Source organism: Pleurodeles waltl, chromosome 8, assembly GCF_031143425.1.
Source record: "Pleurodeles waltl isolate 20211129_DDA chromosome 8, aPleWal1.hap1.20221129, whole genome shotgun sequence".
NCBI lineage: Eukaryota > Metazoa > Chordata > Amphibia > Caudata > Salamandridae > Pleurodeles > Pleurodeles waltl.
This window is the reverse complement of record NC_090447.1, coordinates 1,233,129,041-1,233,154,012: the sequence shown is the minus strand read 5'-3', so window position 1 is coordinate 1,233,154,012 and position 24,972 is coordinate 1,233,129,041.

The window sequence follows — 24,972 nt, the reverse complement described above, 5'->3', positions numbered from 1 at the left end:
ATTAGAACAGTTTATAAATGAGTAGCAAGTAAGGTGTGAAGGCTAACATCACATCAAGTACACATCAGACTTGAAGGATGACTCAAAAGAGGGAGAACAGACCATAACAATATTGAAGCAAAACACATTTCAAATCTTGGTTGGTTTGGAGGTGTCCATAAACTCCACTTTGTACTCCTGAAGAAAATCTCACAAATGGGCAGGGTCCCCTTAATTGAAAGTCTTGTTGTAATAGGTTACTTAGAACAGGCATGGATGGAATAGACCAAATTGGGTACCAAGGGAACAAAGTGCAGGTCTCAAGGAAATACATTATTTGCACCTGTCTGCCATATTTTTGGTGTAATCCTTGGAGAAATACAAGTTGTTACGGGGCCATAAAATCTGTTTCCAGGATTGAGCAGCTGATAATACTTTAATCAGATCTGTGTATTGAAGAAAATATAGAATAACACCTCGAGGGTCTCTGGAAGTTGATGATGCATTAGGCATGTGTCCAAGTCTATGGGCACATTGAATGGTCAAAGGAGACAACTCTGGCATCTGAAGTAATTTAGGAAGAAAGATTCAGAAAAAAGTGACTCAGTCAGAACCCTCCATCCCCTCCGGCAAGTCATAAATGCATAAATTATTCTGGTGATTCCTGTTTTCTAAATCCTCAATCTGTTTTTGAAGAAAGGAGGTCTGAGATTGAAGTTGTAGGACTGTATGGACTGAGTTTGCGAGATCCGAAGTGTGCTGTTTGGCTGCTACTGTCCTTTCTTCTAATCTAGACCACTTGTCTAAATTTTGGAGTTCTGCATTGGTCTCCTCGATGAATGGGCATGGTGCCCTAACCTTTTTCAATAGAGGAGCCATAGAGACTGAAGAAGTAGGTTTCGTAGGAGAAGGAGAGTCTCTTTTCAGTTTAGTTGATGCTTTTCCTGCTCCATGCAATGGAATATTGCCTCTTCAGGGTTTAAAGAAGGAGGTACTTTGAGAAATCAAGGCATTTGTGTCTTCCATCTGAAATTGTACTGACCAAGAGGATGATGAAGCAACATGTGATCTTGAGAAGACTGATGATGCTGACTTTTTCTATACATGCATTTTCACAATGTCCTGAAGGCTTATTATGGTCGTATTGATTATTTAGTGACACAAGACTGATTTTTATGGACTTGATCTTCATATCTTCAACATCTTTTCTCACTCAAGAACTATACATATAAAACATGTGAAAACTTGGATAATAATTATATACATCTAGTCTCGGGCCTTAAAAAAGTCTTGCTGACAAAATACATGTTGGCTGCTGTTTTCCTGGACTCGTGATGGCTGTTTTCCTCATGAATTATTTGGATGAATAATAAAATTGCTACCACACACTTCCTACAAATGTTTTGATGTCAACAACAAGAAGGAATGAACCTTTGTGGTGTGCCCTGGTTTAACAATATTGATGCTTTAAAGAAACATTGAGCTTTTGTCAACCTGTTCATACAGCAATGCACGCCGATGAGGGAAAAAATGGTTGCATCTGCAATGATTAACAGATGGTCAATATAGACTTCTTTTATGGCCAGAGGACAATACTAACTGATCTCTGACGGATGTCACATTACAGGTTCCATTTTGAGCTAAATTACCAGTTGAATAATTTATTGTAAAGTGTGACTCTCTTCTGATAATTTAAGAGAAAAATCCAAAGAGAAGGCAAAAATGAGAGGCACAGTATCATATCAGAATGAAACCTCCACAATGGCTGTACTAAAAGGGCAGAGTCACTTCCTTACAGGTAATCCTTTGCAGCATTTGAAATTGTCAATAGAAGGGTACCACTTACCAGCCCTTCACCAACATTCCTTTGCTGCCTTCTCTCAGGGACATACACTGAAGGTGAGGCAAACGTGCTATCTTGAGGAAATAGATTACCATGAACCACAGAGGTCATGAAAGTTGTCCCGGGAATGTTAACATGCCTCACATTTTCTCTGGATCAGTAGATGGCCAGCGATGTGTAGGAGAACTGCCTCCATTTGATAAATATCTACTGTCACTCTGCCGAGAGCTAGTGTGATGCCGCCATCTTCACTGGGTGCGAGCCACAACCCCAGGTATTGATCTATGAATTAATGAAGTTGGGGGAAAAAAGAGCAGGACAGTGCTTGTTGAACTGCATCGATATCTGTTGATATTCATTTTAAATGGGGACCATTGTTGCAGTATTGCCAAAGCATTTGCCATAGGATGCAAATATAAATGGTTGCCAGAGGGCTTAAGAACGCAATAAATGACTTTCTTGCTAGGGCAAAGAAGACATTCAAACATTTATTGATGTACATTTCAAATTGAAGTAGGCACATTCCTGTATTATCGCCAAGTCATTTGCCTTAGGGTGGCATTATTAACGGTTGGAAGAGGGTTCCAGAACACAACAAATGACGTTATTACTAGGGCAAAGGGAAGATCTGAACAGTATATATATATATATATATATATATATACAGGGAGTGCAGAATTATTAGGCAAATGAGTATTTTGACCACATCATCCTCTTTATGCATGTTGTCGCTGTATAGGCTCGAAAGCCTACTACCAATTAAGCATATTAGGTGATGTGCATCTCTGTAATGAGAAGGGGTGTGGTCTAATGACATCAACACCCTATATCAGGTGTGCATAATTATTAGGCAACTTCCTTTCCTTTGGCAAAATGGGTCAAAAGAAGGACTTGACAGGCTCAGAAAAGTAAAAAATAGTGAGATATCTTGCAGAGGGATGCAGCACTCTTAAAATTGCAAAGCTTCTGAAGCGTGATCATCGAACAATCAAGCGTTTCATTCAAAATAGTCAACAGGGTCGCAAGAAGCGTGTGGAAAAACCAAGGCGCAAAATAACTGCCCATGAACTGAGAAAAGTCAAGCGTGCAGCTGCCACGATGCCACTTGCCACCAGTTTGGCCATATTTCAGAGCTGCAACATCACTGGAGTGCCCAAAGGCACAAGGTGTGCAATACTCAGAGACATGGCCAAGGTAAGAAAGGCTGAAAGACGACCACCACTGAACAAGACACACAAGCTGAAACGTCAAGACTGGGCCAAGAAATATCTCAAGACTGATTTTTCTAAGGTTTTATGGACTGATGAAATGAGAGTGAGTCTTGATGGGCCAGATGGATGGGCCCGTGGCTGGATTGGTAAAGGGCAGAGAGCTCCAGTCCGACTCAGACGCCAGCAAGGTGGAGGTGGAGTACTGGTTTGGGCTGGTATCATCAAAGATGAGCTTGTGGGGCCTTTTCGGGTTGAGGATGGAGTCAAGCTCAACTCCCAGTCCTACTGCCAGTTCCTGGAAGACACCTTCTTCAAGCAGTGGTACAGGAAGAAGTCTGCATCCTTCAAGAAAAACATGATTTTCATGCAGGACACTGCTCCATCACACGCGTCCAAGTACTCCACAGCGTGGCTGGCAAGAAAGGGTATAAAAGAAGGAAATCTAATGACATGGCCTCCTTGTTCACCTGATCTGAACCCCATTGAGAACCTGTGGTCCATCATCAAATGTGAGATTTACAAGGAGGGAAAACAGTACACCTCTCTGAACAGTGTCTGGGAGGCTGTGGTTGCTGCTGCACGCAATGTTGATGGTGAACAGATCAAAACACTGACAGAATCCATGGATGGCAGGCTTTTGAGTGTCCTTGCAAAGAAAGGTGGCTATATTGGTCACTGATTTGTTTTTGTTTTGTTTCTGAATGTCAGAAATGTATATTTGTGAATGTTGAGATGTTATATTGGTTTCACTGGTAATAATAAATAATTGAAATGGGTATATATTTGTTTTTGGTTAAGTTGCCTAATAATTATGCACAGTAATAGTCACCTGCACACACAGATATCCCCCTAACATAGCTAAAACTAAAAACAAACTAAAAACTACTTCCAAAAATATTCAGCTTTGATATTAATTAGTTTTTTGGGTTCATTGAGAACATGGTTGTTGTTCAATAATAAAATTAATCCTCAAAAATACAACTTGCCTAATAATTCTGCACCCCCTGTATTTATATATTCTTCCATGCATATTCTCACAAAAGAGCTCCAAGTGGCCCAAGAGGGGTGGTGCATCAAAAATACCGGCAGAGCGCTCCGGTTAATCTCTTCTTAACCATAAAATCACTATATATTAGCAGCACTCTCAGGAGGTCAAAAGAGAAAAAAGTTTATTCAACACAACGCGTTTCGGCTGACTAGCAGCCTTGGTCACGTGCATAATCCAACCAATACAAACAACAACATATATCTGGTGATCATGGTCATAGAAATAGGACTTCATTATATGTTCTAAAAAATTACTATTATTCTTTTCTTTGTAAATTTCACATATAAATTTCAAATATATAACCATAATTAACCTGTTGCACTAAGAAGGGCAAAAATCATACTGTACAACCAAAAATGTATTTCAATTTCATCCATATACATCAATTACATATAAATAAATAAGATATAAAAATATAAATATGTTTATAAGTAAATATAGATGACTTTAAAATATCAAGAATTATACATTCCTATATCAGTAGACAATACCAATAAAAATATATATATATAGATAGTTGTATAAATATAGATGTTTAAATATTCATGTACCATATATATACCCAAAACATAGACAAGGTTCCAAATCAAATATATAACTTAAATTGTTTGTAATAAATCATTTGTCATAAATGTATTTGGAACCAATGTCATAATTCAAATAACGGATTCATATGTACCAAGAATCTGTCTATTAGATATCATATACATCATACAGTAATTGAATATTTCCCTTCAGATAACAATATAATTCTTCCTTTTCCAATCTCTTTGTTGTACATGTCAATAAAAAGAATACTTCCTATTGCTTCTATGAATCCAATACCTATCACCTTGTGAAGAAACTGAACACTAATCACCAGTGAATACACAAATCTGGAATCCGGCCGGACCCCATCATTCTGAAAAAGACATAAATATAAAAGACACATTATACTCTACAAATTATTAGAAGACTTACTCAAAGAATAAATTTGGAGGAAATAGCAATTAATTAAAACCAGAGTCAAATAAGCTTGTTAATCATAGCGTAACTGCCTTAAGATCATGCCTTCAAGGAACACAGATTAAATATATGGATTAAATATATGTAATACTGTCTCATATTAATTATCTCAGGTGTCCAATAGGTGAGTACTCAATTCTTCACCAATATTTAATCCCTTCGGTACTTTGGTTTCTAGGTCAACAATATAGCTAGATTCTTTTTTCCTTAACATCAACTCTTTATTTCCACCTCTATGATGTGATAATACATGTTCAATACCATAGTAAGATAACATCGTGGAATCAGAGTTGAGTTTTTCCTGAAAGTGCCTCGCTACAGGATAGTGGGAATCCCTTGTTGTGATAGCACGCATATGTTCTAAAATGCGTTTTTTTACAGCATGTTTCGTACTACCCACATACCTCAGATGACAAGGACATTCCAATACATACATGGTAAATGGAGTACTGCATGTTATAAACTGCTTAATTTGTGTGTTTACTCCTGATTTGCTCATAGGGTACTCATTCTTCACCACACTGTTGCGACAAGCTTAACAGTGACCGCAGGGGAAAAAACCCTGTAAGTTATGTTCTTTTATTTGAGCGATAGATGTTATATCATTAGATCTCAATCTGTCATGAAGATTACGGCCTCTTCTAAAAGTAATTAGAGGCCCCCTCTGTAATTCGTTACCAATAACAGGATAACTTTTCAGAATATTCCAATGTTTGGAAAAAATCTTTTTAATCTGTGCTGTATCTTCATTGTAGGTTAGAATCAGTCTAATATCATCGCCCTTCTCATTTTCTCTTTTTACAGTATTATCAAAGAGAGTATGTACTCTTTCAACTTTCTTAACCTTGTCTATAGCCTTTCTGATTTCCCAATCCGGGTAACCTCTTTGTTTAAACCTTCTAATCATATCTTTCTGTTCTCTCTCAAAAATCTCTTCTGTATTACTGATTCTTTTCGCCCTTAATAGTTCACCATAGGGAATACTCCATTTAAGTTTTTCCGGATGTCCACTAGTAGCATGCAATAGGCTATTACCTGCTGTAGCTTTACAAAAGAGTTCAGTGTGGATCATCCTATCCTTGATCTTAATCCTTGTATCTAAGAAATCAATCGAAGAGTAACTGATATCATATGTCAATTTGATATTATAATCATTCTTGTTAAGTTTCTCAATGAAGCATTTGGCCTCATTCTCAGAACATTTCCAAATTATAAAAAGATCATCGATATATCTTAACCATAATATACCATGATTGATTTCTGGATATTTTTCTTCATCTTTGAAGATTCCTTCTTCCCATAGACCCATGAATAAGCAGGCAAAACTGGGCGCAAAGCAAGTTCCCATTGCAATTCCGAGTACCTGTTTGTATAGCATGCCATTGAATAAAAAAATATTGTTCGTCAGACAGTATGTTATCATCTCTATTAGCATGTCAGTATGAGCCAGATACCTTAGTGATCTTGTCTGCAAAAAATGCTTACAAGCTTGTATGCCCATCTCATGATCGATAATCGTATATAATGAGTTCACATCTAAAGTGACCAGTAAAAAGTCATTTATATTTGAAATTTACAAAGAAAAGAATAATAGTAATTTTTGAGAACATATAATGAATTCCTATTTCTATGACCATGATCACCAGATATATATTGTTGTTTGTATTGGTTGGATTATGCACGTGACCAAGGCTGCTAGTCAGCCGAAACGTGTTGTGTTGAATAAACTTTTTTCTCTTTTGACCTCCTGAGAGTGCTGCTAATATATAGTGATTTTATGGTTAAGATATATATATATATATATATATATATGTATATATATTTTTTTTTTTCTTAGATGTGAACAGTATAATGTATATATTGGCATAGACTCTGAAATTCTTTTTCTGGAGCTGTTTGAAGGCATTGACCCTGAACACGTTGTGATTTATTTATGCAGCACAGTGACTCTGTTGATTTACCTGATTCAGCTAAGACCTGACTCCATTTCTTTGTATTAGCGTGTGTTCCTAACGAAACACTGCACAGTAGCATTACAGTATAATAAGTCATTATTGGCAGAATAGTTACCTAAAGGTCTGGTAAGCAAATGATAATGAATGAGGCATTAAACTGACTGCATATTAAATATTAATAGAAAATAATCTAATGGTGGTTGATGCTTATAATTCGCACATCTGAAAACAAAAGAACAGTTTCCAATGATGGATGCAGCGCGTCTTTGGTCGGGTGCCAACCTGGTAACAATACCCAACCACCCAGGGTATTCAATTGCATAGAACAAAGGAAGAAAAAAACTTCCTTTGAGCCGTGCTGGAAAGTCAAATTCAAAAAAGAAAATACCAGGGCACTCCAGAAACTAGTCCACAGTGAGCAGAAATCCAAAATCTTTAATTCATTATGTTGAAATCATAGAAAACATATATGTGCAGAAACAGCCAACACGTGTTTTGTCCAACAGAACTTTTTCAAGGCAAGAAATTTGCCTCTCGAGAGTACGGGTAATTGGGCTTATCAGGGCCCCCTACCACATACTACACACAAGATTCATGGATTGCTGGCTTATTGGCCCTAACACCATACAAAACGTATGTTTCCTACGACTAGGAAACATCATCAACCAATTCAGGAATTAATCCAGTTGCATTATTCATTTTGGACACGTTCCCTCTTATATATGAAAAAAATTCTTGCCTTGAAAAAATCCTGTTGGACGAAACACGTGTTGGCTGTTTCTGCACATATATGTTTTCTATGTTTTAAACATAAGGAATTAAAGATTTTGGATTTCTGCTCACTGTGGACTAGTTTCTGGAGTGCCCTGGTATTTTCTTGTTTGCATATTAAATATAATAGCATAGTAGAAACACTGATGCAATCGTTATATTACCAGATAAATAGGGTGTTGAAGTGACCTTTCATGCTGAGCCAACCTTCTTTATCTTGGTGCCAATACTTTGCAAGACTTTTGTTGTTAAAGAAAAGAATCCAACAGACAGATGTGCTTTAGAAAATATTTATAATAACGTTTTTTATTTAGAATTGCATGCACAACAATAGCACGCCTTGGGTTGCTATTCTGGTACTAATCCTTTACCTACAATATTTTGACCCTTCACTTGACAGTTTTTTATCTTTTTCCCATTTATTAGATTTAACCATGCCTTTCAATCACGATAAGAGCACTTTATTACAGGTATGTATTCCTGAGAAAATAGTTTATAATAACTAAATAAAACTTCATTAATACATTTGAGAACAGTGACAAAGTCACACAATTAACTATCATTAAAAATGACCAATGTAAATAATAATTTAAATTAAATGCTTTGTAGTCTTTTAAGTGTGGATGGAATAGTCCTCAGTCAGGGGCGGTTCCTCCGTGAGAGCACTGGGGCATTGCCCCACTATATTTTTGGTCCTACCGTCTCTATTTATGGCCGCCTATCCGCAGTATTAAGTCGAAAAATTCATTTTTTTTTTTTTCGGCCAGTGGCGGTCAGCTTTTTTCAGCCATGGGCCAGTTCAGTTCTTTGTTAGTTTCTGTTTAAGTTCCTCCTGAGGAAGGTGGGAGGGGCTTAAAAATAATTGACAGTGAGTCACACTCACACATGATCAGGTTCACCTTATGCTGTGCAGTTGCTTGCACCCACACCACAGTCACTTTTGAAAAAGTGGCAGGCTGGCAGTGCTCATGTCGGGTTGGATGGCTGCCTTTCTGTTGCCAGCCTAAAAATGTGCACCAGAAGTATCTCTTAAATGCTCAGTCAGTGAGCTGGGGAAAATCAAAGCTGCATCTCCCTGGTCTCCTAATGAGCTCTAACTTGGACTTCTCAAGCCAATCCTGACACTAGTTTCATGCTGTGTTCGTAACATGACAGCAAGAGAACAGTGTTTAGTCTGGCTCTGAGACGTTGTTAGCAGGCCTCATCATCCTTGGGAGGTTCCACCATTGTCAACAGGCCTCTATGGCAAATCACTGTATGACTTTATTATAGAGGCATGCAGTAATTTGCCCTTTTTTCCATTGCCATGCTCTTTTCCCACCACTGCACCAGCAGCAGCAGTGAGATGACATTGGAGGCACTGCTGCGAGTGTGACACTCATGACTCAACACTAGTTGTTGGCTGCATGAAGAAGGAAGCTAAGAGGTGTGGTGCGGTCAGCAATGAGAGAGCCAGAGGAGGTATTATTAATGTATTCCTCCCTCTAATCTGACTACCACCTCGCCAGCTCACTATCAGCCTCTCATGCCTGGGCACCGCCATAAGTCAGTCATCAACTCCGCCAGGCAGCACTTGGTGAGAGTTGGACAGTCGGACTTGAAGATGCTGCAGTGTAAAAAAAAAAGGGTAAAATGAATTGGATTTCAGAATAAAATTAAGTTGTGTCTGTATGTGACTGAGGTGAGTAGCGTTTTAGTCCTGCAGGGCAGGAGCTGCAGAGGCCTTCTGCTACCCAGCATCGCACCCCTCTCCAGACCTTGCAGTGCTGAAAACTATATGAACTCTACTGTGTAACTAGAAAATAAAAGAAACCTCTATATAGCGGAAGTCTACTTCCCCATGTTTAGACCTGTACTTTGGTTTCATGTGTTTCATTGCATTATGGCACATTTTTTAATACTAAGTTACTGAACTGTAAACCAGCTGGGCTTAATTGTGTGCAATGCTCAGAGAAGACATTGTTGGAGAAAAGGCCTTCTGGTGTAAAGAGCCCTCATGCTGTGCCTCTTTGTGACTCAGGTAACAGGCCTGCCTTAACCCTGATATTCCCGGCTATTGTCAGCTGCAGTCTTAAAGAATAAATGGGAAGGGGGGAGGAGTGACTTTCACAGTCAATGGCCTAGGACTCGTTGAGGGGTAGTACAGGAAGGATGGCAGGTTGACATACACATTTATTGGTTTCAAACGCTCAGGAGACATGGGACTCTGCTAGAATACAGAAAGAGAAAGAAGCACACAGGAGTGAGAGGTGTGTTGGAATAAAGAACGTGAAGAGGGAAATAGCCTTCATTTCAAAGTGTAATCCAGTGAATTGTGCCTCAATGGGCATTGGCAGCACCCAGATGCCATCAAACACTGGGCCACCTTAGAATCGTATTAAATGTGTTTGTCGTGTTGAGCTGAGCATGACTCTGCTTGTATGTATGCAAGGTATCTTTATGTTTCAAGTGTATGCAAGACAGACAGATAGATCATGTGCAGTTCTATTTTACCTGAAAGTTGTTGAATTCCTCTGTACAAAATGTATTATCCTGCCTTGCATTGTGGTCTACTAGTTTTGTTGTTGATTGGTGTTTTCCTGTGGGTGTTGTTGTATCACTTAGAGCAAGTACATTCAAAGAGTGAAGTTTTTACAGCCTTCAGAAATGTCAAAGAAACAGTCCCTTCCCATATTCCCTCAGGCCTTGGCCATAATACTAGTGGCTTTTAAAATACGGCTGGATTAGAAACTACTTGTTATAGGTGCTGGGAAAGCGCAGTGAGCCCTACACCAGTGCAATAGGATATGGAGGATCCAGGCTATCTTCTAATCTCGCAGTTCATAAAACCAGCAGGTCATGATGGCTTTGCCAGACCAACACTGCTTTAAGAACAACAGCTGCATCATTTGCAATGTTTGTAAATGATGCAGCTGTTTTTGATGATGTAGTGGACAAGTGAAGAGAGCTAATGGAGTTCCATCATCAGGATGAGGGAGATGTGGTTGTATTTCTTCATCCCCTGAATGAGACCCACAGTGTCTTGCAGGGTTCCCTACTGCCTTTTATTGCTTATTCCTTGCTGTCTCATTGTGTCCAGTCACAATGAGACATACTAACTCAGTAGATTTAGGTGGTCATTATGGCATTGGTGGTCAGCTGACCCCCATGCCGGCTATGGCAGTAGGTCTATCGGCAGGCTGGCGGTGAAGACCGCAAAATTATGACCACTGACCACAGCGGTTGCCATCTTCAGGCTGGCCAAATACCATACCCGCCCACCATATTCTGACATAGCAGATCGCCAGGATTTCTGGGGCGGGACCACCGCCACCAAAAGCCTGGCAGAAACTAATCATATAAAGGAGACACCCACAGAGGAGGGACACAGAGGAGTTCGCGGCCACCATGGAACATGAACTGGAAGTCTTCCCGATGCTGTACCATGCAACAGCAGTCCAGGAGCAGCAACGCCACCGACGACTGTGAGTACAGCCACCGAGCACACAAGGGAGGGAGGACCCACATGCACAACACAACATACACAAATACCATACACCGAGAACTATCTGCAGAGCAAGTCATCAACATAATCCAGGAGCAAAGAAAGCCAGGACACATGCCTCAGGTCCATCGATTGTAATTAGGTGGGAACAGCGACTTCAATCGAAAAAATAGACATACATATATATACAATAAAGAAAGGGCCACTGGCCAGTCCAATGTCATTGATAAGCCACTGGGCAATGTCCAAGGCCCAACTTGATTCCTGACAGCCTAAATCACTCCACTGGGCAGGGGCATCATGCTGATGATAGGCAGGCACTTCAATCAATCAATCAATCATTAGATTTATAAAGCGCGCTATGTACCCGTCAGGGTTTCGAGGTGCTAGGGGAGGGGGGGTAGCTGCTATCATTCGAAGAGCCATGTCTTGAGGAGTCTCCTGAAGGTGAGGAGGTCCTGGGTCTGGCACAGCGAGGTCGGGAGTGAGTTCCAGGTCTTGGCGGCGAGGTAGGAGAAGGATCTGCTGCCAGAGGTCTTGCGCTGGATTCGGGGGACGATGGCAAGGGCGAGGTTGGCAGAGCGGAGTTGGCGTGAGGGAACGTAGAAGTTGAGTCGGGTGTTCAGGTAGGTGGGTCCGGTGTTGTGTAGTGCCTTGTGTGCGTGGGTGAGGAGTTTAAAGGTGATCCTCTTGTCTACGGGGAGCCAGTGGAGGTCCTTCAGGTGGTGGGAGATGTGACATCGGCGGGGTATATCGTGGATCAGGCGGGCGGATGCGTTCTGGATGCGTTGGAGTCGTTGGATGTCTTTAGTTGGGATGCCTGTGTAGAGTGCGTTGCCATAGTCGAGTCTGCTACTGACGAGGGCTTGGGTCACCGTCTTTCTGGTTCCTGTTGGAATCCACTTGAAGATTCTGCAGAGCATGCGGAGGGTGTTGAAGCAGGAGGAGGAGACTGCGTTGACATGTTTGGACATGGTGAGAGCTGAGTCGAGGATGACGCCGAGGTTTCGTGCGTGGCTGGCTGAGGTGGGTGGGGGGCCCAGGGTGGTGGGCCACCAAGAGTCATTCCAGGCCGATGGGGAGCGGCCGAGGATGAGGACTTCCGTCTTGTCGGAGTTTAGTTTCAGGCGGCTGTTGCTCATCCACTCGGCGATGGATTTCAGTCCCTCGTGGAGGTTGGCTTTGGCGGTGTGAGGATCTTTGGTCACGGAGAGGACGAGCTGGGTGTCGTCGGCGTAGGAGAGGATGCTGAGGTTGTGCTGACGGGCCAGTTGTGCGAGGGGGGCCATGTAGACGTTGAACAGCGTTGGGCTTAGCGAGGAGCCTTGGAGGATGCCGCAGATGAGGTTGGTGGCTTCGGAGCGGAAGGGTGAGAGTCGGACTCTCTAGGTTCTGCCGGAGAGAAAAGAGGAGATCCAGTTGAGGGCTTTGTCTTGGATACCGGCTTCGTGGAGGCGATTTAGTAGGGTGCGGTGGCAGACCGTGTTGAAGGCAGCGGAGAGGTCCAGGAGGATGAGGGCTGAAGTTTCGCCGTTGTCCATTTGTTGTCTGATGTCATCTATGGCGGCGAGGAGTGCAGTCTCTGTCCTGTGGTTGCGTCTGAAACCGGATTGGGAAGGGTCTAGGATGGAGTTGTCTTCGAGGTAGTGGGAGAGCTGTGCGTTGACGATCTTCTCAATGACTTTCGCTGGGAAAGGGAGGAGGGAGATGGGACGGAAGTTTTTGAGATCGTTGAGGTCAGCCTTAGGTTTTTTGAGGAGGGGTTGGATTTCTGCGTGCTTCCAGCTGTCCGGGAAGGTAGCGGTGTTGAAGGAAAGGTTGATGATCTTGCGGAGTTTGGGGGCGATGGTGACGTCGGCTTTGTTGAAGACGTGATGTGGGCAGGGGTCTGAGGGAGATCCTGAGTGGATGGAGTTCATGGTCTTTAGGGTTTTGCCGTCATCTACGTGGGTCCAAGTGGTGAGGCGGTCGGCGTGGGAGGAGTTTTTGGGGGTGGGGTCGGGCGGAGGTGCGGTGTTGAAGCTGTCGTGGATTTCTGCGATTTTCTGGTAGAAGAAGGTGGATAGATCGTCGCAGAGTTTCTGGGATGGTGGGACGTCGTTGATGCTGGCGTTGGGGTTGGAGAGCTCCTTCACGATGCAGAAGAGTTCCTTGCAGTCGTGTGCGTTGTTGTTAAGGCGTTCTGTGAAGTGGGAGCGTTTGGCGAGTCGGATCAGTTGGTGATGTTCGCGGTTGGCTTCCTTGAGGGTAGCAAGGTTGTCGGGTGTTCGCTCGAGGATCCATTTTTTCTTGAGTTTCTGGCAGGTGCGTTTGGAGGTGGTCAGTTCGTCTGTGAACCAGGCTGTTTTTTTCTTTTCTTGGTTGACGGTGGGTCTCTTGAGTGGTGCTAGGATGTTGGCGCAGGTGAGGATCCATTGTTGGAGGTTGATTGCGGCGGAGTCCGGGTCGGTGGGGTCGGGTGGTGGGTTTTTGGCAAGGGTGCTGGCTAGTTGGTCTTTGGTGATTTTTCCCCAGCGGCGGTGAGGCGGTAGTGGGGTGCGGTGGTGTTGGGTGTTTTTCTTGAAGGAAAAGTGGACGCAGTGGTGGTCGGTCCAGTGGAGTTCGGAGGTGTGGCTGAATGAGATGTGGTTGCTTGCAGTGAAGAGTGGGTCAAGGGTGTGGCCGGCGATGTGGGTGGGCAGTGGGTGGAGGGGTTTCTTGGAAGGGTGTCCTTGGATTTGGGTTTGGGAGCGGGTGGGTCCTTGTGCTGTTGCTTACGGGGCAGAGGTGCTGGCTTTGAGCGGGAGGCTGTAGTGACACTCTTGTGCCCCTTAGTGGCAGGTGTAGCTTCAGGGGGAGGGACATAAGTGGACTGGGAGCTGGAAGTACTGCGCTGGGGGAGAGGGAACTTCTGCTTGGGGGCAGGATGTGGGGAGGAGGAGGGAAGAGGTCAAGGTGGGAAAAGAACTATTTCTTAGGTCCAATGGGGTGGGTTGTGGGAGGAGGTTTGGGAGTGGAGGTAGAGGGAGTGTTTGTAGGAGGAGTAGGTGTGCTGCATTGGGTTGCAGGTGAATATACAGTGCATGTGTGTGAGGTGGATGGCTGTTGAGAGTCTGAGTGAGAGGGTTTATGTGTATTTGGAGGGGGGCAGACAGAGTGGGAGAGGACAAACAGGAAATGTGAATGTATGTTGTGGTGGTGTCTGCAAGTGAGGTGGGCGTGCTGCATGAGGTTGTGATGGTGGTGGTGGTGACTGAGCATGTGGGGTAATGGGTTGCTAGTTTGCATGTCTGCTGTTGTGGTGACAGTGGGCAAGGCTGTACAGGTGGCAGGATCTGGGACTGAAGATGCAGTGCTTGCAGGTGTGAATGTTGATGTACTTGTGAGGGAGGAGGAGGAGGAGGGGGAGACAGTGGAGGCAGTGACTATTGTTGTATGTGCTTCTGTGTGTTGGCTGTGTGTGTGCTTGTGGAGTGAAGTGTGGTGTCTGTGCTTGTCTGCGCGAGTATTGTCTATTGTCTTGGGTGCATGTTGGTCTGATTGTGTGCATGGGATGGGTACGGGGAGAGGGCTTTTGGACTGGGAACAGGTAGTTGGAGGGGGGACGGAAGAATCAGGTACACTGCCTGCCGTCAATGAGGAGGCCAGAGCCTGAAAGATCTCTGTAGGGCAGCCAAGCCACCGTGAATGCCCTCCAGATAGGCATTGCATTGCTGATTCTGGGATGCCAGCCCCTGAATAGCATTCACTATGGCTGACTGCCCTACAGAGATGGATCTCAGGAGGTCAATAGCCTCCTCAGTGAGGGCAGCAGTGATGACTGAGGCAAGGACTGAGGTGCCTGGGGCGAAGGAGACGCCCCTGGGTGAGCAGGCACGGGTAACTGGGTGGCGGGCTACTGGAAGGGCGGTGCTGGTACAGGGGTGGCGGAAGATGAAGTATCTGTGGTGGTCCCAGAAGGGTCCACCACCACCAGGGAGCTCCCATGGGAGGAGGAATCTGAGTCAGATGTCATAGCTCCTGTCTCCCCGTGGTACGCCCCTCACCCTCTAACCCACTGGTCCCCTTAGCGTTGGTGGTCTCTGCCTCCTGAGTCTTGCGGGCTGCAGCTCCCCCACTCGTCAGTGCCCCAGCTCCTTTGCCATGTGATGCTAATGCAGCTCAGAACAGAATGAGAAAAGGAGAGAGGGTGGGGAGAAAGAAAGGGATCCCAGGGTCAATCACAACAACAACAGCACATATGGCATACACATCACAATCCGTCACTGGGACTGACAATGCCAAACCATTACCTGGAAACAACATCAGAAATTAACCCAAACACTACCATCTGCACACCTACTGAGACTCACTAAGCCATGTCTGCCATGGTATGGCCGCTACTTGCCATTACCAAATATACATACCACACTACATTGCTAAGAAGGACTCCACAAGATTAGCTGATCCGGCATATTGGGGCATCCACTGACTTGCACACAAACACCATGGCAGACGACAAGAAAAAATACCACACAATGTGTACTCACACCCTTGTGGCTGCTGTACTGCCCTAAAGTGCTCATCCAACTCTAGATGGGCCACTGCCAGTATGTGGGCCATTAAGGGGGTCAGGGTCTGACGTGCACCCCTCCCTCGTTGGGATGCCGTCCCCAGCTGGGCCTCCACAGTCATCCAGGCCCAGTGTCTCAGGTCCTCCCACCATTTCCTGCAGTGGGTGCTCCGCTGGCTATTGACCCCCAGAGTCTGCACATCCTTGGCGATGGCAAGCCACAACCCTTTCTTCTGATGGGCGCTGACCTGCATAGGGAACACAGACAAATGAACACCATGACCTCAACACTCCAGTCTGTGACAGAAATGGCTTACATACTGCATAGATCCAACATCAAGCCCACATATGACCCGTACCTCTACATACACATTGTATGCAGCAAAAATACACTCCCCAAGTGACACACTGCTAGCACACACATACATCTTCATACAGCCATGTCGCATTCAACGTACCCCTTAGGAACTCACCTGTTGGTCTGGAGGCCCGTACAACTGCCCTTACAAGGGTAGGACCCCATCCACAAGCTTCTCCAACTCCTCCGATGTGAAGGATGGGGCCCTTTTCGCTGTAGCACGGGCCATCGTATGTTACAGACACAGGACACAGCAGCACATGCAGTGGAGGTGTTGATACAGAGAGAGCCAGGAATCAAATGAAGTGGGACAGCAAAAATGGCGGTCACGCCCGGGGCAGTGAACACCATCACCACCGGCGTTGATCATAAATGGTTCGTCTGCCCCATACACCTCCATGTTAACCAATGAGGAGCTGCACGGCGGTGCAGACCGCCTTCCGCCATCACGCCAAACGCCAGCTGAGTGAGGTCAATTCCACCTGTCCTCTGCATGCAGGACAGGCGGTTATTCCTAATGCTGGTACTCATGGCAGACAATTTAATTTGTGTCGTAGATACCGATGGTACACACCAAGACAATTCCAGTCTGCTACATACATACTCTGCTCTATGTACTGTTATATTGTGTATCTATACTTCCTGCAGTCACACACATTTCATGTTTGGTTTACTTAGATACCTACCACTGCAGAGGAGGAGGCAAGCACACATGTACAGACCCCTAGTGGACTTGGCTACACTAGAGGAATGGCACATCATTATGACCTATCATCTGGACTGGGCCACAATTACTGAGTTGTGTCAACAATTGGAGCCAGATCTGTTTCCTGCTATCTGTAGCACTACAGCAATACCCCCTGCAGCACAAGTACTGTCAGTGCTCCACTTCCTGGCAAGTGGTTCCTTCCAGATGACTGTGGGCTTGGCTGCAGGAATGTCACAACCAATGTTTTCGAATGTGCTTGGAAGAGTTTTGGCTGCCTTGCTAAAACACATGAACAGCTATATCTCATTCCCCCGAGTGAAGATTTGCCCACTGTGAAGGCTAGATTCTACACCATCGGACACATACCACATGTGATTGGGGCCATTGACGGAACCCATATTGCCTTAGTCCCTTCTAGGACAAATGAGCAGGTCTACAGGAATAGGAAGAGTTACCACTCTATAAATGTCCAGAAGGTGTGCCTTGCTGATCAATACATCTCCCACACCACTGCCAAGTTTTCTGGATCTGTGCATGATGCCTATGTGTTGAGGACTAGCAGTATCCCACAGGTGATGGCATGACTACAGAGACACAGAGTGTGGCTCATAGGTGAGCTTGAGTCTTCACCCAATGTTTGTCACTGTATGTCACCTTAAGTTGTACTCCGTGCCATTGTATATGAGTAATGTGTGTCCCTCACTACTTACAGGTGACTCTGGTTACCCAAACCTGTCCTGGCTGTTGACCCCAGTGAGGAATCCGAGGACAGGGGCAGACATTCAGTACAATGAAGCACATGGGTGTACCGGGAGGGTTATTAAAAGTACATTTGGGCTACTGAAAGCCAGGTTCCGGTACCTCCAAGTCACTGGTAGATCCCTATTCTACTGCCCTAAAAAAAAGTCTGCCAGATAGTGGTGGCTTGCTGCATGCTGCACAATTTGGCCCTCAGGCGCCCTGTGCCCTACCTGCAGGAGGAGGGGGAGACAATGCACCTGTGGCGTCAGAGGACTCTGAAAACAGTGAGGAGGAAGAGGAGGAGGAGGATGTGGATAACAGGACACATATGATACAGCAGTACTTCCACTGACACTCAGGTAAGACTTTACTACTGTTCATGCCTCCATTACAGTTAAGTGCTGTGTGGCGCTTTGTTGTGCCAAGCACCACCTTTACCTCCCAATTGACTGTCACTTATGCTTTCCCTTTTTGCAGCTGTTGGTGTGGTCACAACTGTGTACTGATAAGATGACTACAGACTGCTTACAAACATTTGTTGGATGGATTCACACATTACAGGACATTTGCACAGTATAATGCAGTTTAAGACATTGCACATTGTTGTATGATAAAACACAGACTCTTCCGTTGTGTTCAAATGTGTTTATTGAAGTGACAAAAAGGATGGGATAGTGCAATCGAGTGGGGTGATGGTGGACGTAAACTTCAGTGTAGTGGCCCAGTTGGTCTGTTGCACACGTCCAGTATCCATGGGGTCAGAGGAAAAGGAGCAATGGCAGTCCAAAGTGAACAAGGTGTCTTAGTGGTACACGAGGGAGACATTCAGAAGGGGTTCATTTCCTGGTGGGGGTTTCGGTCTTGGCAACAGTCTCTTGTGTCTGTCTGGATCGCGGGGAACGTTTGCAGGGTGGTTCACCCTCTGCAGGGGGACGGGGTGCTGGTGAGCTGTGTGTGATGTGGCAGGTCCTCCTGTTGACTAGCTGCAGCAGATGTTGTTGGCTGGTGAGTAGACTGGCTAGGGAAGGGGCCCACTGGTGTGCTGTGTACTCACGCATCGTGTTGGCCATGTCACCCAGCACCTCTGCAATGGTGGCCATGTTGGCATTTAAGGCCTGCAACTGCTGCATGACCTCCTGGTGGTGTATCCCCTGCAGCCACTGGTTCTCCTGCAAGATGGTAATGACCTGGCCCATCTTGTCCTGGGATTGTTGGTAGGCCCCCAGGACATGTGTGAATGCCTCCTGGGCAGTCGGTTCCCTGGGTTGGGCCTCCTCCTGGCACACAGCTAACTTCCCACTTGGCCTGGCACCCTGTACCCGTGTCTCCTAAACGGTGTGCCCACTCTCACTTACACCAGGGCCTTCATCGTCTTGCCTGTGTGGTGTCGACTTGGGTCCCTGTACAGGTGGTAACAGGGGGACAGATGTTTAGGGATGTTGGGTAGCTGCTGTGGTGTTGGAGTCAGATGGGGGCCCACTTGTGGACTGGGTGTGGGATGTGGAAGCTGACTGACCAGTGGTCCCAGATGGGCCAGTGTGATCATCCAGATCGGGACATCCAGAGTTGCTGTCATCACTGAGGGAAACTTCTGGTGGATGACTGGGTTGCCGTGGCACATGCTCCCCGCTGACATTGGCTGGGGCACCTATGGACATGTAAGAGATTTGTTACTGTCATTGTCCATCACATGTGTAGCATTTTTGGCTGTCCCCATGGGTTGGGTGTTTGTTGTCCTCCCAGCTTTGGTTAGTGTATGCTGGTGGATTGTGGGATTGGTAGTACTACATGCTGTCAATGTATTACTGTTGTGTGTGCATGCAGAGCTGGGAGGGGTGTGCTTGCAGTGGACAGGGCATGCAGGGGTACACAATTGAGGGTGGTTATGGGGGTGGTTCACTGTATGGAATGGAGTGGGGTGAAGGGAGTCAGGGTGAGGGGGTGAAATGGCATGCAAGTATCGGTGGTGGAAGGTAGTAATAGTGACTTACCAGTGTCCAGCCCTCCAGTGAGGCCCTCAGGATTGCCAAGACTTTCTCCTTCTATGCTGTCAACTGTGGCGGAGGAGGTGGGCGGTCCACCGCCAGTCTTCATGATGGCAATTTGGTGCCTGGAGACCACTGCATGCACCTTTACCCGTAGGTCATTCCACCTCTTACAAATATCATCCCTTGTGCGTGGATATGTACCCACGGAGTTCACTCTGTCCACGATCCTCCGTCATAGCTTCATATTCCTGGCAATGGATATCAGCTGTTGCTCTACCCTGACGATTTCCTCCACCATCACCTACAATGCCTCATCTGTGAAATGGGAATTATTTTGTGGGGACATGCCTATTGTGTGGTCGATGTGTTGTGTGTGTTGTGCAGAGTGTGATAGGTGTTGGAGTATGGTATGTGGTGTGTGATACATGAAAGGTGAATAGGTGGCTGTGGTTTGTGTGTGAAGTTCTAGTATTATCTTTTGCTGGAAAGGTGTAGTTAGTTTTTTCTGTTTGCAACGGATTGTGGGTTGTGTGGGATCAGTGGCTGATCCTCTGCCAGGAAAAGGAGATGGAGGTGAGAGCCTCTACAAATCCAGCATGTCAGCAGGCCCTCTACCACAGAATAAATGATTTCCCTATGGCTTATAAGGGAAGGACGCCAATATAGGTGACATGTTTAACAACATTTCAGTGACGGAAGCACACCACACAAGTGATGTTCTGGATCTAATTGATTGATCCAGAACGTTTGTGGAGACTGAAAACCAAAAGTGCTGAGATGAAAAAAGATTACTGACCACCAATGCAACTAGGCTGTCGCTGCCATTTGTTCCTTTGTTCATGCTACCTCCTTTGTCTTTTTGGTTTCTGCAACATATTGAGTGGCAAATGGTCTTGAGGAATCACAAATATTTCAAATTTGGGGGATTTCATATGCCCAGTTAGGTCAGACGGCTCTGTAGTGGTCTATTCATCTTGTAGTGTCACCTTCACACCCTCTGAACAGCAATTATGGATTTTTGGGGTGCAGTAGCAGCACCAAGGGGTGATGCATTATGGACTGCCCACATCAAAGACAATGGTCTAGGCAGATGTGAACCTTTTATGTTAAAAAACGTTCTGGGCTGTTAAAATGTTAATGAATGCTCCCTACGTCTTGTTTTGCAATAACAAGCATGAACCTCAGAACACATTCACTCCTAAAATTGTTTGCAAACACTAGAAGTGCATCTATTTCTAGGGTTACACTAAGATGTATATTAATACGCATGACATTTGCTAGATGTTGTTTGGATGCTGCCTCCTGCTTCTTTATTCCCAAGGCAGCTCTTGTGTGGGCATGCACAAACGTTACCCACCAGAGAAAGCCCCATTCGGTTGTCTGGCCAGCACCATGTACGTAGTGGCCATCATTGTGCATTGTGGGAACAGTACAAGATTGACTTTCTAGAAACCCCATCTAAAAAAGGTAATTGCTCCAACTTTTTGCTTTAATTTTTTTAATTTAAGGATGTACTCACTCTGGCAACACTCGGGTGGTTAGGAAGTCTGCCCAAGTCAAACTTACACACATCACATAAATCATTTGAAAGCCAGTAGGTTTCACTTTAATGAGCCAACACGTGCAGAAACAGACATGCAGAAATGCTGTTTACATGTGTTTTGCTAGACATGTTGTCTTTGGCAATGCTTGTTATGCAGTCTTCTAGTCATTAATCACCCTGAGAGTCAGTGAGTAGCGCCTGAACTCTGCGTCTGTTTCAAGCATACAAATGTGTCCTAAAGATGTCTTGAGAGGCAGTGAGCTCATTATAAAATTCAATTAACATGCACATGCTGTTCTTTATTCCTGCACTCTCAAGTGAGCAATGTGATGCTTAACACTATAAAAACACCCCAAAATAAATAGTTAAAATGAGCTTCGCCTAATGCCAGATAAATTAATCTCAACAAATTAGGTAAAAGAAATGATGGAAATTAAACCTTCCAGTTTGCTAAATCTGCTGTGACTCGTTTGAGGATGTACACGCCACAGGATTCTCCTATCAAACTGGCAAATCTGTGAGGAGTCAGAAATACAGTCTCAGGCAAAACGCAATGTCCAAACCTGGGGGCATATTTACAAGGAGCTTTCACCGCCATTGCATGATTTTTTTTGACACTCCAGCAGCACATTCTTTGCTCCATATTTACAAAACAATGCATTAGGCCCAATGCGTCAGTTTTTGCAGGATGGGTCACAAATTGCCTGTGTTGGAACCGGCTGTGCCACTCAGTTAATAATGTATGCAGGGTAGGCATTTCCTACTAAATTCACACTCATAGCTAATGCAGTAATATTTACAAGTTATGGAATGTGTGATGTATCTTTTTGATGCATCGCTTTCAGCCTGGAATGCATCAAAATTCCTATGCCTCAGTAACTCAGGCATAGAAATTTTGTGAGGCTTAGTAATATGAATCTGACCCGCTGAAGTCAATTAGCACACTGTCATAAGTTATAAAACCACACCCCCTCAACTAGTAGTAGGCTTACATCTGTAACGATCATGTTGTAGGACCCCTTGACCAACCTGGAACCAATGCACCTGGGATAAGATCAACAACTGCAGCAATGCAATGTGATGCTGTGTGCTCCATGTAAGGACAGGCCAGGAGGGTCACATATCCATATAGGAATGGGTCCCCAAGTCCAGCCAAACATACTCCAAAGCACAACAGGTAAGTACACACAGAAGATAGGTAACTCATGAATTGTCACTCTACATTACAACGTATACTGGTATCCACTCACATAAAACTGTCACTCAATATGCCACATATACTTAAGTATCTACTGTAATGTGACACATACCCATACTTCATACTTGTCTCCATTACATTGAGAAGCAATATAATAGATTCCAAGGTGACTTTGCCACCATATCATACTCTATTACATTGGTCCCTACACATTAGGGGCCAGATATAGAAAGCTTTTTGCACGTCGCAAACAGCGAATTCCGCTGTCTGCGACGTGCAAAGAGCCCATCGCAATGCACAAACCTCGTTTTGCGATTCGGTAACCTGGTTACCAAAACGCAAAACGGGTTTGCGAGTCGCAATTAGGAAGGGGTCTTCCCTTCCTAATTGCGAGTCGCAGTGCAATGCAGGATTGGTTTTTGCACCCTTTTGAAATGGTTGGTAACCCATTTGCAAAAGCGAAGGGGTCCACATGGGACCCCTGCCCTGTTGAAAATGGCACTTCAAACATTTTTTCAGAGCAGGCAGTGGTCCTATGGACCACTGCCTGCTCTGAAAAAATGAAACGAAAACGTTTCATTTTTCGTTTTTGTAATGCATCTCATTTTCCTTTAAGGAAAACGGGCTGCATTACAAAAAAAAACAGCTTTATTAAAAAGCAGTCGCAGACATGGTGGTCTGCTGTCCGTAGCAGGCCACCATCCCTGTGAGGGCCGCCATTCGTAAGGGGTCGCAAATTGCGACCCACCTCATGATTATTCATGAGGTGGGCATTTGCGACCCCCTTGCGAATCGCAGATGGTGTCAGGGACACCATCCAACATTCAGAATTGCGACTTGCAAATTGCTAGTCGCTCTGACTCGCAATTTGTGGGTCGCAATTCTAAATGTTGCTACATCTGGCCCTAGGCTACTTGCATCAATCAGAACCAATGCATTGTCTATGATTTTTTACGCATTGCTGAAGTTGTGCTTGTCGTGAACCTAACCTCAGCAATGCACAATTTTTTGGGGGCTGATGAGTTGCAGCATCCTTCCCACTGATGCGTCAGAATTCCTGATACATCCTTGGGACCTTATGCCATGGTGAGCCGTATTGTAAATACCTGTCGTGCCGCAGCCAGCAATGTATCATTCCTTGTAAATATGTCCCCTATTGTAGACGTGTGTGCCTTCTCTTAGTAAATTTCACTGCAGCATTATTTTACAGTCTGCGGAACAGACTCGGGTCTTTCAGAGAGAAGCTCAGAGCCAAAATTTAGGTTCTGAGCTTTTATCAATATCAATTTTCTTCTCATTTTGTTGCAGATAAATAGATTCATTTGTTATGGAGGCAAAGGAGATTTGGAGAGAGTGCGAAAGCAAGAGAGCATGTAAGAATGTTAGAATGCAATGAAAAGATATGACTTAAAATGTGAAGTTCAAATAGCTTGCTGCTGCACCACATGTACAGTAGAATTCTGGTGAATCGCTGCAAATAGCTGTAATTATGTTTTATTATAATTGCATATTTGATAAAGAAAGACCCGCGCATTTAATGTACCAGCGAAAAGTAGTGATATATTAATTTTAGACGCCGAAATGCCATTAATTCTGTAACATCAATTTACACTCATTAGAATTTCCCGAAAAACATTCAAAGGATGAGACCACTCCTAATTGTATCTTCTTCTAAGCAATTAAAAGCACATTACCAGTCTATATGATATAAACTAGACACGATATGAGTATTCAGGCAAAGGTATTCAGGGGTACATTTAGTGGTACTAAAAGAGTGCTACCACGCATACTCATAAATACCTTTGGAATCTTCGCCCAATATAATCAACTCCATATTAGTAAAATGTACAGTACTTTCTATGTGTACTAATTGTGTATGTATATTTCCCTGTTTGATGCTTTGGCGCTTATTCATAGAGGTGTTTAAGAGCAAGAGAATTAGGCCCTCATTCTGACCTTGGCGGGCGGCGGAGGCCGCCCGCCAAAGTCCCGCCGTCAGGTTACCGTTCCGCGGTCGAAAGACCGCGGCGGTAATTCTGACTTTCCCGCTGGGCTGGCGGGCGGTCTCCTTCAGACCGCCAGCCAGCCCAGCGGGAAAGAGGCTTCCACGATGAAGCCGGCTCGGAATCGAGCCGGCGGAGTGGAAGCTGTGCGACGGGTGCAGTTGCACCCGTCGCGTATTTCACTGTCTGCGCAGCAGACAGTGAAATACATGTAGGGGCCCTCTTACGGGGGCCCCTGCAATGCCCATGCCAGTGGCATGGGCACTGCAGGGGCCCCCAGGGGCCCCGCGACCCCCCCTACAGCCATCCGGATCTCGGCGGTCCGACCGCCGGGATCTGGATGGCGGTAGGGGGGGTCGGAATCCCCGCGGCGGTGCAGCAAGCTGCGCCGCCGCGGAGGATTCAATGGGGCCGCGGTACACTGGCGGGACCCCGCCAGTGGTGCCGGTCCGACCGCGGCTTTACCGCCGCGGTCGGAATCCCCATTGGAGCACCGCCGGCCTGTCGGCGGTGCTCCCGCGGTCCTCCGCCCTGGCGGTCAAAGACCGCCAGGGTCAGAATGACCACCTTAGTGCCACAGGGGTATTACGTTCACTTAGTTGGCA